This window comes from Pongo abelii, chromosome 7 (genome assembly GCF_028885655.2).
Source record: "Pongo abelii isolate AG06213 chromosome 7, NHGRI_mPonAbe1-v2.0_pri, whole genome shotgun sequence".
Classification (NCBI taxonomy): Eukaryota; Metazoa; Chordata; class Mammalia; order Primates; family Hominidae; genus Pongo; species Pongo abelii.
Window position 1 is genome coordinate 128,997,747 of NC_071992.2, and position 14,662 is coordinate 129,012,408.

The 14,662-nt window shown below is 36.5% G+C and overlaps 1 protein-coding gene across 4 annotated transcripts in view; it reads right to left on the reverse strand.

Annotated features, from left to right (window-relative positions):
* CSMD3 (CUB and Sushi multiple domains 3) overlaps positions 1–14,662 on the reverse strand; it is a 1,211,731-nt gene that overhangs the window by 596,418 nt on the left and 600,651 nt on the right. The gene's annotated exons all lie outside the window — the stretch shown is intronic.

The window sequence follows — 14,662 nt, forward strand, 5'->3', positions numbered from 1 at the left end:
ACTGGCCAACGTGGCAAAACCCCATTTCTACTAAAAATACAAAAATTAGTCCGGCATGGTGGCGTGTGCTTGTAATCCCAGCTACTGGGTGGCTGAGGCAGGAGGACTGCTTGAACCTGGGAGGTGGAGGCTGCAGTGAGCTGAGATCATACCACTGCATTCCAGCCTGGGCAACAGAGCAAGACTCCATCTCAAAAAAAAAAAAAAAAAAAAAAATTCTCATTATACCAGGGGAGCCCATTTTGGGGTGAAATTTCCAGCATTCCTTAAGACCTATTGCCTGACTTTCTATAATCACTCAAGGCCTTTGGATGCATCTATCAGACATGAGAATTGTAGTCTTATGTTCTAACATATTTTTTGTATTATACAAATATGCAACTTTTGCTTTTTATGAAAATGCATTTAATATTTTTTCTTCTAATACAATGCTATAAAAAGTAATGTATATGTTTATTTGAAGTACACGAAATTCACTAAAATGATGATTAGAAAAGTTAAGTTAAAAAAAAAAAAAAACCTTAACACATCACAGTAGAGTGACAGTTCAGAATGTGGGCCAATGCAGTGGAAGAATAATGTATGGTTTTTAAAATCAAAATATATAAAGCATTATGGAATAATGGGACAATATAAATGTTAGTTCACTTAGCTGAGTTGTCAATAATTGTTGTTTTAACTTTATTTAGGGACATAGGATTCAGAAGTTTTAATTTATTGGCTAATTCAAAAGCATAATAAGGTAGGGTAATGTTTGTCATGGGTCTTATTACTTTTACAAATAGATTTCTATATTGAGTTTTATTTTTAGAAAACTGAATTTGAAGGCCAAATCTTCAGCATACACATCTTTGTATTCAAAGCTGGAATATGGATACTTCACTGTATATATTTAAGACTCCATTCAGGTCTTGCTTATAACACTCAGTATTTGTGGGAAGAAATCCAGCTTGTTTATATATTCTTTCTATACTTTCCCCTAATTTCTTCTTCTACAGCCACCTTTGAAATGCCTGCTACAGTGCAAATATTACTGAGGACAAAAGGAAAAACAACTAAAAATTACTTTAGTTCATTTTAAACAATTCAATATATTCAAAAAGAAATACACATATAAAACAAATGCAAGCAAAACAGAAGTAAACCCTTTTTTCAGGGAAATCATCAGTTTTTTAACATTAGACATATGTAGCAAAAATCACAATGAAAAAATAATGATGAACCACACAGAATAAATTATTCCATATATTCAGTCATTTGTTGCCAATAAACAAAATGTCACAAAGATTATTTTCGTATTGTGGTCTAAAGTAATTCTGCGTTCCAAGAGCATGTATTTATTATTGCCCTATAGCAGATCATACGGATAACTACATGTGAAATCTCATCCACATGATGAGAAAATTGCTCCCATCAGTTTGATTGATTTTCCTGGAAGTGGTGTCAATGAGTGCTAAAATCCCTAGGTGGGACTACAGAGCTCTACAGCTCATGGCATATCTACAGTTCATGACTAATATTTGCAAAGATACCCTTTATGTTGACATGTCTCAGCAGGTGTGTCTTGGAGTAGAATATTTTTTCCTCTTCCTTTATAATTGCTGTTAACACCAAACAATATTAACACAAGGCTTTCTGTAAGGAATTCAGGAAAATCTGAGATGAATAGAAGATGATTGCTGCCCTCAAGGGATGAGTGTGTATGTTTCTAAGTATGCATAGTGAAAGAGGAAAGTCAGGGTGCAAGATAGAGAAAAAGGCAGTAAGAAAACATTTATTTTTCTTGTCTTAATAATTATAATACAAGGGGCTAAGAATTTGTCTGACTGGTCAATTCTCCACGCCCTTTTTATACTGTGGCAATTAATCTCTAAAAAATGTCACCTTTTGCCATATTTAGTATATTCTCTTCTTTCATTAGCCCATGGTCTTTGTTGGTATTTGTTGAAGTCAAAAGCAAAGTTAGGAAAGTGTAACTCCTTTGATGTAGAAGAATTTGTTCAAGGCAAATATCATGTTTACTACTATGTTGCCAAAAGGAGTAGGGCCTAGATTTTAAAAATGTTGCTGAATAGTAAAAACAATAGTATATATCTGACAAAATATAGGGCTCAACGAACTAAGAGCGATGATAGTCATCTATTTACAAGCCTAATAGAAAACAGAACTATCTTTTCCATAAAGCTAGTAAGAATATTATTTATTAAAATACTATTAAATTCAATAAATAAAAAATTTATTTACAAATTATTATATTAACCCAGAAGTGTGTGTGTATTTAAAATTAAAAGGAGAATAATCAGGAAAAAGTGTTGTTAGCCTAAACTAACATATTTCTGAGAATGAGATTTGACATTGTACTAACTTATCCTGGAGAATTCAGAATTCCATAGTGATAGAATGAACCAGGTTTGGATATCCATACAAGCATTTTTTACCTTCTTTAAGATGTTTGCTCAATTAGATGTCATCCAACATTAGTGCATACTCACAAAATTTTCAAAGGTGTCTTAATAGAAGATAATTTTTTAATCTTTCATGTTGCTGGTTTTCATTTAGTTCTTACAATGTTACCATGAATCTAATGAATAGTGACACATGCAAAAGAAAATGCAGAAAAATGAAGGAGTATCACATATCTGGTAGAATTAATGTCTAACCCTCTTAGTCTGCTGTATGCAGATGAAAAGGGTAGACTAATAATCAACATCTCCTGGAGAGCTGGAAGTAATCTCAAGGCCAGCAACTGCATTACCATCACTATTAGTTCTCTCCAATAAATTATATACATTTCCACTATCAGATGAATTTATACATAAGTGTAAAAATAGCACATGGGAAAGAATCTGTGAAACAATTAAAGTTCTTTTGATATCCTTTAAAAGATTAAAATATTATTGTTCAAATCCTTTATCTGAATTATTATCAAATGTCAAGTTCATATTCTGATCTCTATTGACTTTTGTCACTAGACGACTCTGAAGTTGCCAGGAATAAATGCTATTTCAAACTTTGGGGAAAAACATCCTCCAAGTAACTCTAATGGTGTGAAAATGAACACAGAGATAGAGAAAGGGATAATAGAGATAGACAGAGAGAGAGAAAAAAGATAAAATGGGCCATAGATATGGCACAACAAATGACAGATGCAATAAATCTCTGAATTGTGAGTTTAAATTTGCAGTTTAAATTTTCATCATTTTAGAAATTTTTATCTATATGGCAAATTTAGCACGGAGTATGATGTCCAATTACAATGCTTTCTCTATTGCTAAATAATTTTATTGGTCATAACTTTGTAATGAATATTTCCTTGGAGCTAAAGCCTCACGGTGAAAAGATATGGCACATTTCAATTATTTCTAAGTTAGCACATTACAAAAAAATTCTTTATACTTCATAAAAAATAAATTTTATAAGTATTATTTTTTAATGCTTTGTAATTGATTTTTTTTTTGCAGGAGTATTTTAGCTATTGAATATGTTATCACTTTATGAACTACTTTTTTATGGAATAGAATAAGTAATTGATTTTACCTTTTAGAACCTAAATACTGAAACAAAATGAAACACAAAAAGCCTTATATTTACAATACTTAATTAAATACTTTGACTGAATTAGAAAATGTTAGAATGTTCCATAACTTGTTAAACACGTATCAAAGTGATACATTATGTGTTTATTAAAATAATTAGAACATAAAAATTGAATATAGGCTGAAGTCATCTTCTAATAAAAGACTTTTAAATATTTTGATATGAGATGGCTTCTTCTTTTGGCTATGTGTTCTTACCTTCAGCTATTCAATCTTTTCAAATCAATTTACTTGTAAAATAATTTTGGTGCCAAAATTAACTCTCTAGCACATGAATTAAACTTAAAAAGCAAAATGGAGTTCACAGACAAGTAAAGAGATTGCTGAATAAAAAGTCTAAATGAAAACTAGTTTTAACTGTTAGAAAAGCATTATTTAAAATACATTTCCTTCAACTTAGGTTTTAAAACACATTTTTGAAAATTTACCATGCCATGTATTTAGTACTGTTTTGAAATGTGGGCAAGATGGGCCCCTTCTCTGATTGTTTCCCTGTAGAAGGCCCTCCTCTGACCTTTCTCTAGTTTAACTCTTGCTCAGGAATGCGCCTGCCTGGCTGAAATCTGTGTCCCTTCTCCACCTCCCCTTTGAGACCCTACAGTAGTTTCCAGACAACAACATGATAAATACAGAAACTGCGTGTTACCTTTCAAAATTTCTAGAGCCATTTGAAAAAGTGATTTTATGTCTGATGAATTTCATAATGAAAACTAATGAGCTTGTATTTATTGTGTTTTATTTCTTTTTTTTCTAGAAAGTTGTTATAAAACTATCAGTTCAAGAGGGATCAGAAATAAAAATCAAATCTATTTTACTGTTTGTTTGCAAAGCACTGTTCTAGAACACACAGGTATGTGATACCTGGAATTCCCTGTTACCAGGACCAGCATAGGCCTTTTTTCCAGGTCCGTATCCCACAAGTAGAACACACACCTCACCTGTGCATCCCTAGGTGCAATGAAAGGCTGTTTGCAGGGCGGGTGGACCGTTTGAACATGCAGGCTGGGCTGACATGGGTTATGATGAATGCAGTTGAAGTTGAGAGGAAATGAAAGGCTGTTTGCAGAGTGAGTGGACAGTTTGAACATGCAGCCTGAGTTGACATGGGTTATGATGAATGGAGTTGAAGTTGAGAGGAAAGGGTGGCCAATTGGCCTCTGGGGCTGGCAGATAGACTTTCCAATGCCTCCACATTCCAGCAGAGAAATCATACAAGTCTTAAAATTCAGGTTCACTCAAATTTATGTGAGCTTCTTTGATGATTATAAATCCAGGTAATTCTGCTTTCACAGAGTCCTAGAGTTTGAAGTAACTTTTGATTCAACTCTAGGTCTGCAAAATCTCTTTTAGCCAGTCAGCCAGTCCTATTAAAACACCTCTAGGAGGTGGCCCAAGCCAAGTTCTGTCATATTTATCCCTACTTGAGGAAAAGAGAGTTACATTTTCAGAGAAGTATAATTTTGTTTCTGAGGGGGAACAGCAAGTTTGAGAAACACATTCTCTGATTATGAATGGAAGAATATAGAACAAAATCAGAAATCACAGATTTTTCAAAATTAATATAACTTCTCAGAGTAAGGACACTGTACATGATGAAGTACTTATACTTTGATAGACTACACAAACTAATGACAATATGACAACAGTCATGTGGAAATATAAAAAAAAGTAACACTATTTTCTTTAATTTTCCTAAGAGTAGCAGAAGAAAACTCAGCTATTTCCACTTGACTGTTCACTTGGGATGTAAGGGCATGTCCCATCAACATATTTGTTCTTTTTCTGGTTTCATGCTGTCTAGCTAATTTTGGCATCACCTTCTTCAAAAAATTTGTTGCAGTCTTATTTCATTTACTTAATTATCCAATCCCTCTAGCCTCATCTGCTACTTGATCTCAATTATTTATTATATAATTAAATTCATTTTAAAACATTTCCATTCCTGCCCTCCAATATAGAAGGAAAGAAGGGTATCATCTGTACTTAATAATGAGAACATTTGGAAGTCTGACAAAACCAATAATAAAAAATATAGTAGATTATTTGAGGCACTTGACATCAAATGAGAATGGATTAAACTCTATGAGAAGTAGGTATGAACAAAGTGAAAGGCTTGGTATGCTTACAGAAGTGTCATTTGATTAAGAAAGAGCTCAATTATTAATCAATTGCTATATTTAAAATACATAGGGGTTTTCCTTTCACTGCCTAAAAATTGTATAGTGAGGACCAGTGCCCTCTTTTTGAGTTTTACAAAAACATAATATACATAATTACAAAAAGGGCTAAATCTGAATTTGTCTGTGTGCCTGCTAGTCTCATAGTTTTATGATTGTTTAAATATAATTGATTAAAAAAAACTTCCTAGATTGCTCACAGTCTCACTAAAGGGCAAATTTACATCCATTGAATGAACAGCCTAAAAGGTATTGGTTGTGGAATGAGGCCTTATTTTATTTTATTTTTTTTAACTTTAAGTTCGGGATACAAGTGCAGAACTTGTAGGTTTGCTACATACGTATACACATGCCATGGTGGTTTGATGCACCTATCAAGCTGTCATCTAGGTTTTAAGTCCCACATGCATTAGCTATTTGTCCTAATGCTCTTCTCTCTTCCTCCACTCACCACCACCCCCAACCAGCTCTGGTGTATGTTGTTCTCCTGCCTGTGTACATGTTGTTCAACTCCCACTTATGATTGAGAACATGCAGTGTTTGGTTTTCTGTTTCTTTCTTAGTTTGTTGAAGATGATGGCTTCCAGCTTCATCCATGTACCCACAAAGGATATGATCTCATTTCTTTTTACGGCTGCATAGTATTCCATGGAGTATATGTACCACATTTTCTTTATCCAGTCTATCGTTGATGGGCATTTGGGTTGGTTCCGTGTCTTTGCTATTGCAAATAGTGCTTCAATAAACATATGTGTGCATGTACCTTTATAGTAGAATGATTTATATTCCTTTGGGCATATACCCAGTAATGAGATTGCTGGGTCGAATGGTATTTCTGGTTCTAGACCCTTAAGAAATCGCCACACTGTCTTCCACAATAGTTGAACTAATTTACATTCTCACCAGCAATGTAAAATCATTTCTATTTCTCCAAGCTTCCCAGTATCTATTGTTTCTTGACTTTTTAATAATCACCTTTCTGACTGGTGTGAGATAATGTTTCACTGTGGTTTTGATTTGTGTCTCTATAATGATCAATGATGTTGAATTTTTTTTCATGTTTGTTGGCTGCATAAATGTCTTCTTTTGAGAAGTGTCTGTTCATGTCCTTGACCCACTTTTTGATGGGGTTGTTTGTTGCTTTCTTGTAAACTTTTTTAAGTTCCTTGTAGATTCTGAATATTAGACCTTTGTCGGATGGAAAGATTGTAAACTTTTTTCCCATTCTGTAGTTTGCCTGTTCACTCTGATGATAGTTTATTTTGCTGTGCAGAAGCTCTTTAGTTAATTTAGATCCTTTTGTCAATTTTGGCTTTTGTTGCAATTGCTTTTGGTGTTTTTGTCATGAAGTCTTTGCCCATGCCTATGTCCTGAATGGCATTGCCTTGGCTTTCTTCTAAGTTTTTATGGTTTTGGGTTTTACATTTAAGTCTTTAATCCATCTTGAGTTAATTTTTGTATAGGGAGTAAGGAAAGGGTCCAGTTTCAGTTTTCTGCATATGGCTAGACAGTTTTCCCAGCACCATTCATTGAATAAGAAACCCCTTCTCCACTGCTTGTTTTTGTTCGGTTTGTTGAAGATCAGATGGTTGTAGATGTGTGATGTTATTTCTGAGGTCTCTGTTCTGTTCCACTGATCTATATGACTGTTTTTGTACCGGTACCATGCTGTTTTATTTACTGTAGCCTTGTAGTATAGTTTGAGGTCAGGTACCATGATGCCTCCAGTTTTGTTCTTTTTGCTTAGGATTGTCTTGGCTATACAGGCTCTTCTTTGGTTCCATATGACATTTAAAGTAATTTTCTATAATTCTGTGAAGAATGTCAATGGTAGTTTGATGGAGATAGCATTGAATCTATAAATTACTTTGGGTAGTATGGCCATTTTCATGATATTGATTCTTCCTATCCATGAGCATGGAATCTTCTTTCACTTGTTTATTTCCTTTCTTATTTCCTTGTGCAGTGGTTTGTAGTTCTCCTGGAAGAGGTCCTTCACATCCCTTGTAAGTTGTATTCCTAAGTATTTCATTCTCTTTGTAGCAATTGTAAACTGGAGTTCACTCATCATTTGGCTGTCTGCTTGTCTATTGTTGGCGTATAGGAATTTTTGTGACTTTCGCACATTGCTTCTGTATCCTGAGAGTTTGCTGAAGTTGCTTACCAGCTTAAGGAGTTTTGGGGCTGAGACAATGGGGTTTTCTAAATATAGAATCATGTCGTCTGCGGAGACAATTTGACTTACTCTCTTTATTTCTTTCTCTTTATTTCCTCTCTTTATTTCTTTCTATTCAACCACCCTATGTTGAATGGGAGTGGTGAGAGAGGCCATCCTTGTCTTGTGTCGGTTTTCAAAGGGAATGATTCCAGCTTTTGCCCATTCAGTGTGATATCGGCTGTGGGTTTATCATAAATAGCTCTTATTATTTTGAGATATGTTCCATTAATACCTAGTTTATTGAGAGTTTTTAACATGAAGAGGTGTCAAATTGTATTGAAGGCCTTTTCTGCATCTATTAAGATAATCATGTGGTTTTTGTCATTGGTTCTCTTTTGTGATGGATTACACTTATTAATTTGCATATGATTGACCAGCCTTGTATCCCAGGGATGAAGCTGACTTGATTGTGGGGGATAAGCTTTTTGATGAGCTGCTGGATTCAGTTTGTCACTATTTTATTGAGGATTTTTGCATTGATGTTCATCAGGGATATTGGCTTGAAGTTTTCTTTTTTTGTTGTGTCTTTGCCAGGTTTTGGTATCAGGATGATGCTGGCTTTATAAAATGAGTTAGGGAGGAGTCCCTCCATTTCAACTCCCTGGAATAGTTTCAGAAGGAATGGTACCAGCTCCTCTTTGTACCTGTGGTAGAATCTGGCTGTGAATCCATCTGGTCCTGGGCTTTTTTTGGTTGGTACTCTATTAATTATTGCCTCAATTTCAGAACTTGTTATTGGTCTATTCAGGGATTTGACTTCTTACTGGTTTAGTCTTGGGAGGGTGTATGTGTCCAGGAATTTTTCCATTTCTTCTAGATTTTCTAGTTTATTTGCATAGATGTGTTTATAGTATTCTCGGATGGTGGTTTGTATTTCTGTGGTAGTTTGTATTTCATTTTTTTATTGTGTCTATTTGATTCTTCCCTCTTTCCTTCTTTATTAGTCTAGCTAGTGGTCTATTTTGTTACTTACAAAAAAATAGCTTCTGGATTCATTGATTTTTTCATATCTTTATCTCCTTCAGTTCTGCTCTGATCTTAGTTATTTCTTGTCTTCTGCTACCTTTTGAATTTGTTTGCTCTTGCTTCTCTATTTCTTTTAATTGTGATGTCAGGGTGTCAATTTGAGATCTTTGTAGCTTTCTTATGTGAGCATTTAGTGCTATAAATGTCCCTCTTAACACTACTTTAGCTGTGTCCCAGAGATTCTGGTATGTTGTTTCTTTATTCTCATTGGTTTCACAGAACTTTTTGATTTCTTCCTTAATTTCATTATTTACCCAGGAGTCATTCAGGAGCAGGTTGTTCCGTTTCCATGTAGTTGTGTGATTATCAGTGAATTTCTTAATCCCGACTTCTAATTTGATTGCACTTTGGTCTGACAGACTTTTTGTTATGATTTCAGTTCTTTTGCATTTGCTGAGGAGTGTTTTACTTCTAATTATGTGGTCAATTTTAGAATAAATGCCATGTAGCACTGAGAAGAATATATATTCTGTTGATTTGGGGCGGAGAGTTCTGTAGATGTCTATTAGGTCCACTTGATCCATAGATCAATTCAAGTTTTGAATATCCTTGTTAATTTTCTCTCTCACTGATATATCTAATATTGACAGTGGGGTGTTAAAGTCTTCTGCTATTATTGTGTGGGAGACTAAGTCTCTTTGTAGGTCTCTAAGAATTTGTTGTATGAATCTGGGTGCTCCTGTATCAGGTGCATATATATTTAGGATAGTTAGCTCCTCATGTTGAATTGATCCCTTTACTATTATGTAATACCCCTCTTTGTCTTTTTTTATCTTTGTTGGTTTAAAGTCTGTTTTGTCAGAAACTAGGATTTCAACTCCTGCTTTTTTTTTTTGCTTTCCATTTGCTTGGTAAACTTTCCTCTGTCCCTTTATTTTGAGCCTATTTGTGTCTTTGCACATGAGATGGGTCTCCTGAATGCAGCACCCTGATGGGTCTTGACTCTTTATCCAATTTGCCAGTCTTTGTCTTTTAGTCCATTTACATTTAAGGTTAGTATTGTTACGTGTGAATTTGATCCTGTCATCATGATGCTATCTGGTTATTTTGGATATTAACTGTTGCAGTTTCTTCATAGTGTCATTTGGTCTTCATATTTTGGTGTGTTTTTGCAGTGGCTGGTACTTGTCTTTCCTTTCCATATTGAGTGCTTCCTTCAGGAGCTCTTGTAAGGCAGATATGATGGTGACAAAATCCGTCAGCATTTTCTTCTTTTGAAAGGGTTTTATTTCTCCTTTGCTTATGAAGCTTAGTTTGGCTGGAAATAAAATTCTGGATTGAAAATTCTTTTCTTTAAGAATGTTGAATATTGGCCCCCATTCTCTTCTGGGTTTCTGCTGAGAGATCCACTGTTAGTCTGATGGGCTTCCCTTTGTAGGTGACCTGATCTTTCTCTCTGGCTGCCCTTAACATTTTTTCTTTTATTTCAACCTTGGGGAATCTGATGATTATGTGTCTTGGAGTTGATCTTCTTATGGAGTATCTTAGTGGTGTTCTCTGTATTTCCTGAATTTGAATGTTGGGCTGCCTTCCTAGGTTGGGGAAGTTCTCCTGGATAATATTCTGAAGTGTGTTTTCCAACTTGGTTCCATTCTAACCATCTCTTTCCCATACTCCAATCAATCATAGGTTCAGTCTTTTGACATAGTTCCATATTTCTCAGAGGTTTTGTTTATTCCTTTTCATTCTTTTTTATTTAATCTTGTCCGCATGCCTTATTTCAGCAAGACAGTCTTCAAAATCTGATATCTTTTCTTCCACTTGGTCAATTTGGCTATTGATACCTGTGTATGATTCACAAAGTTCTCCTGCTGTGTTTTTCACCTCCATCAGGTCATTTACATTTCTCTCTATACTGGTTATTCTAGTTAGCAGCTCCTGTAACCTTTTATCAAGGTTCTTATCTTCTTTGTATTGGGTTAGAACGTGCTCCTTTAGCTCAGCAGTTTGTTATTACTCAACATCTGAAGCCTACTTCTGTCAATTCCTCCATCTCATCCTCTGTCCAGTTCTGTCCCCTTGCTGGAGATGCACTGCAATCATTTGGAAGAGCGGAGACACTCTGGTCTTTTGGATTTTCATCTTTTTTTTGTTGTTGTTGTTAATTCTTTCTCATGTTCATGAGTTTGCCTAGCTTCTATCGTTGAGGTTGCTGACCCTCAGATGGGGTTTTTGTGGGGACTTTTTTGTTGTTGTTGATGCTGCTGTTGTTCCTTTCTGTTTGTTTTTCTTTCAATGGTTAGGTCCCTCTTCTGTAAGGCTGCTGCAGTTTCCTGGGGGTTCACTTCAGGCCCTATTCATCTGGTTCACTCCAGCACCTGGAGATGTCACTTGAGGAGGCTGGAGAACAGCAAAGATGGGTGTCTGTTCCTTCCTCTGGGATCTCTGACCTCAAGGGGCACCTACCTGATGCCAGTAGGAACACTCCTGTATAGGGTGTCTGAGAACTCCTGTTGGAGGGTCTTACCAAGTTGGGTGGCATAGGGAACAGGTCTTGTTTAATAAAGCACTTTGACTGTCCCTTGGTGGATGGGGTGTGCTTTGCTGAAAGGAAAACCACTCATCTGGTCTGCCTGGATTGCCCAGAACTATCAGGAGGAAAAACTAAGTCTGCTGGTCCCTGGAGACTGTGGCCACACTTCCCACTAGGGACTCAGGCCCAAGGAGATCAGAATTCTGTCCCTGAGCCCCTGGCTGGAGTTCTTGGAGTTCCTGCAGGGAGGCCCAACCCAGTGGGGAGGGATGGGTCAGGTTCAGGTCTGAAGAGGCACTCTGGCCACAGTCTGCCACAGCCAGTATGTTGGGCTATGGGGGATACCTCTTGAGACCAAGCCATTCAGCCTCTCTGGCTCCAGCAGAAGAAAAGCATAGCCTGGAGCTATAGAGATTGCTGCCACCCTTCCCCTGCCCTGGGAGCTTAGTGTGTTAGGCAGCTATCAGTCCCAGTGTTGGCTACCAACTCTCCCCCAAGAAGCTCAAATGACTTAGACAGCAGGCAGCCACAGCTGAGGTGCTGGCCACCCCTTCCCCTGAGAGCTCGGCAGGCTTAAGCAGATTCTAGATGAGTGGCTATTGAGAATCTGTGTGGCTCTCTGGTTGGTACCCTAGGTCCTGGTGGCGTGTGCTCGTGACTGGGATCATCCAATCTGTGGGTTGCACAGTTCTGTGGAAAAAACATGGTTTCTCAGGCTGGGTAGCACACTCCCCCACCACCTCCCTTGGCTATGGAATGGGGGCTCCTCTGCCCCATGTGGCTCTCAGGTGGGCTGCTGCACCACACTGCTCTTCTTTCCTCTCCTTGGATCATGCTAGCCACCTAGTCAGTTCTGATGACAGAACCTGGATATCTCGATTGCCAGTGCAGGATTTGCATACTGTTGTGGTTGTTTTCAATGAGAGCCTCCGATCACTGCTGCTTCTAGTTGGCCATATTGGCCTTGCCCCAAAGCCTTAATTTTTAATCCCTACTGAAGATACAGTTCTCATTGGAAACTTTAAATTGGATGGTGTGGGAACAACCATTTGGATACTTGGTATTCTTTTGAAAAATAATACCTAATAGTCATTCTATGTTACTTATACAATGATTTTCTGTCCAAAAAGGATATCAATTGGTATATCAGGATTCATGATTGTCTTCAGAATTTTTCTAACATTGAAATAGGGTGAAAAATATGGCTCAAACACACATTTTTTTAACATTAGGGATTGTACAGACCACTGCTCAATCCCAACAAATGTACTCTTTTTATATTTAACCAGTTCTAATGGTTGAGTATTTAAGATAATTTTCACATCTTTCTTCTGTATTTTATTGGGTTACTATAAAGATATATATATATAATCTTTCTACCCATAATTGTGTGATACCAATTAGCTCAAATAGCTTTTTTTTGTTTTTTTAAGAAAACAGCAATAGGAGGACATAGCATCTATGCTCTCGGATGTCAGTTGGACAAGATGATTTCTAATATTTTATCCAATGCTGAGATATGAAGTTTTTCTGTGGAAGATACATGATGAAAGCTTCTTAAAAAGTGTTTTTTAGTCAATTGACTAGCCAGCCTGCCTTTTCTTGTCCCTGTTTTTAAGAATCTGAACCTAAATTCCAGTTTTCTGTCTTAAGGAGAAAAAGGAAAAGATGTCCCATCAAATACATGTTTTACAATTTTATTTCTAAAGTGCATATGATAGGATCTATCAAACATGTAGAGAGAAACATCTGCAATGTGTGGGGATTAATCACCAAATTTACTATGTATCATTAATATCCAAGAAACTTCAATGTTTATGAGTGTCAGGTAAAGAAACAAACATATTTACTTGGAAAACAATGAATAAATTGATAGAGAAAGCAATCCACATTTTGTCTTATATCAGGTGTCACTTAATTAGCTATAGGCCCAGGCAGGCAAAGCAAAGGATCTTAGAAGCTCAAGTGGAAAATGATAGAGGGATGAGGGCCACAAAAAGGCCCTCTCTACAGGAGGCAGAAGACAGTCCCAGCCAATTTTTGCCACATGACTATGAAGATCTAGTGTCACCAGTTTTACAAGAAACCATAAACTCAAATTTTTACATGTAATTTTCAGTTCCTTAAAACTCTGTACTTGACAAACAATGACAGGAAAAAAGCATAGCTAATCATCAGAGTAGCTCTGTTGCTGCCAATTTATATACATACAATTTTACAGTATATTGCATGTAAAATATATGCAATTTTATATTATAATGAAATCTAAGCTATCAGGTATAAAACTACAATAAGATTTAGTAGGAACTGTTGATTATTTCTGGAAAATGTCAGTTCAGTGTGGTAATATGCCTAACAGGCTCAAATTGTTGCTCAGGTGCAACAAAAATGCTGATCATTTTCAAGAGAGGAAGTGTTAAGAATGAAGTTACAAAAATGTGAGCAACATAACTGATACAGTTTGGATTTGTGTCCCCACCCAAATCTCATGTCAAATTAGAGGAGGGACCTAGTGGGAGGTGAATGGATCATAGGGGTGGATTTCTCCTATGCTGTTCTCATGATAATGAGTTCTCACAAGATCTGATGGTTTTAAAGTGTGTGGGACTTCCCCCTTTGCTCTCTCTCTCTCTGTCCTGCCACCATCTCTCTCTCTCTCTCCTGCCACCATCCTGGCTTCCTCTTTGCTTTCCACCGTCATTGTAAGTTTCCCGAGGCCTCCCAGTCATGCTTCCTGTTAAGCCTGTGGAACTGAAAGTATATTAAACCTCTTTTCTTCATAAATAAGCCAGTCTCAGGTAGTTCTTTAAAGCAATGTGAAAACGAACTAATAATTGAACACATAAAGCACGTAAAATGCTGGCCCATTTGTCCATCACACCTTAGGAAACACAAAACAGAACTGTAGTAGGCCAGAGATAGACCACCAAATCATGTTGATCAATGATATCCACGTTGCAGACAGGAGAAAGAGGTTGACATTGAGGTCAAGAGTGCATGAAGACAGGTGAGTAAGTTTGGTTTTTGTTTTGTTTTCTGGAAAAATAAGACTAAAGAGCAGTAATATTGGAGCCTATAACATACTATGTGTGACTATGAGGGTAACCCTTGGTTTATTACAGGAATTCTGGTTTATTACAGGATTCTGAAATAATAGTTCTAGGAGGCCTTC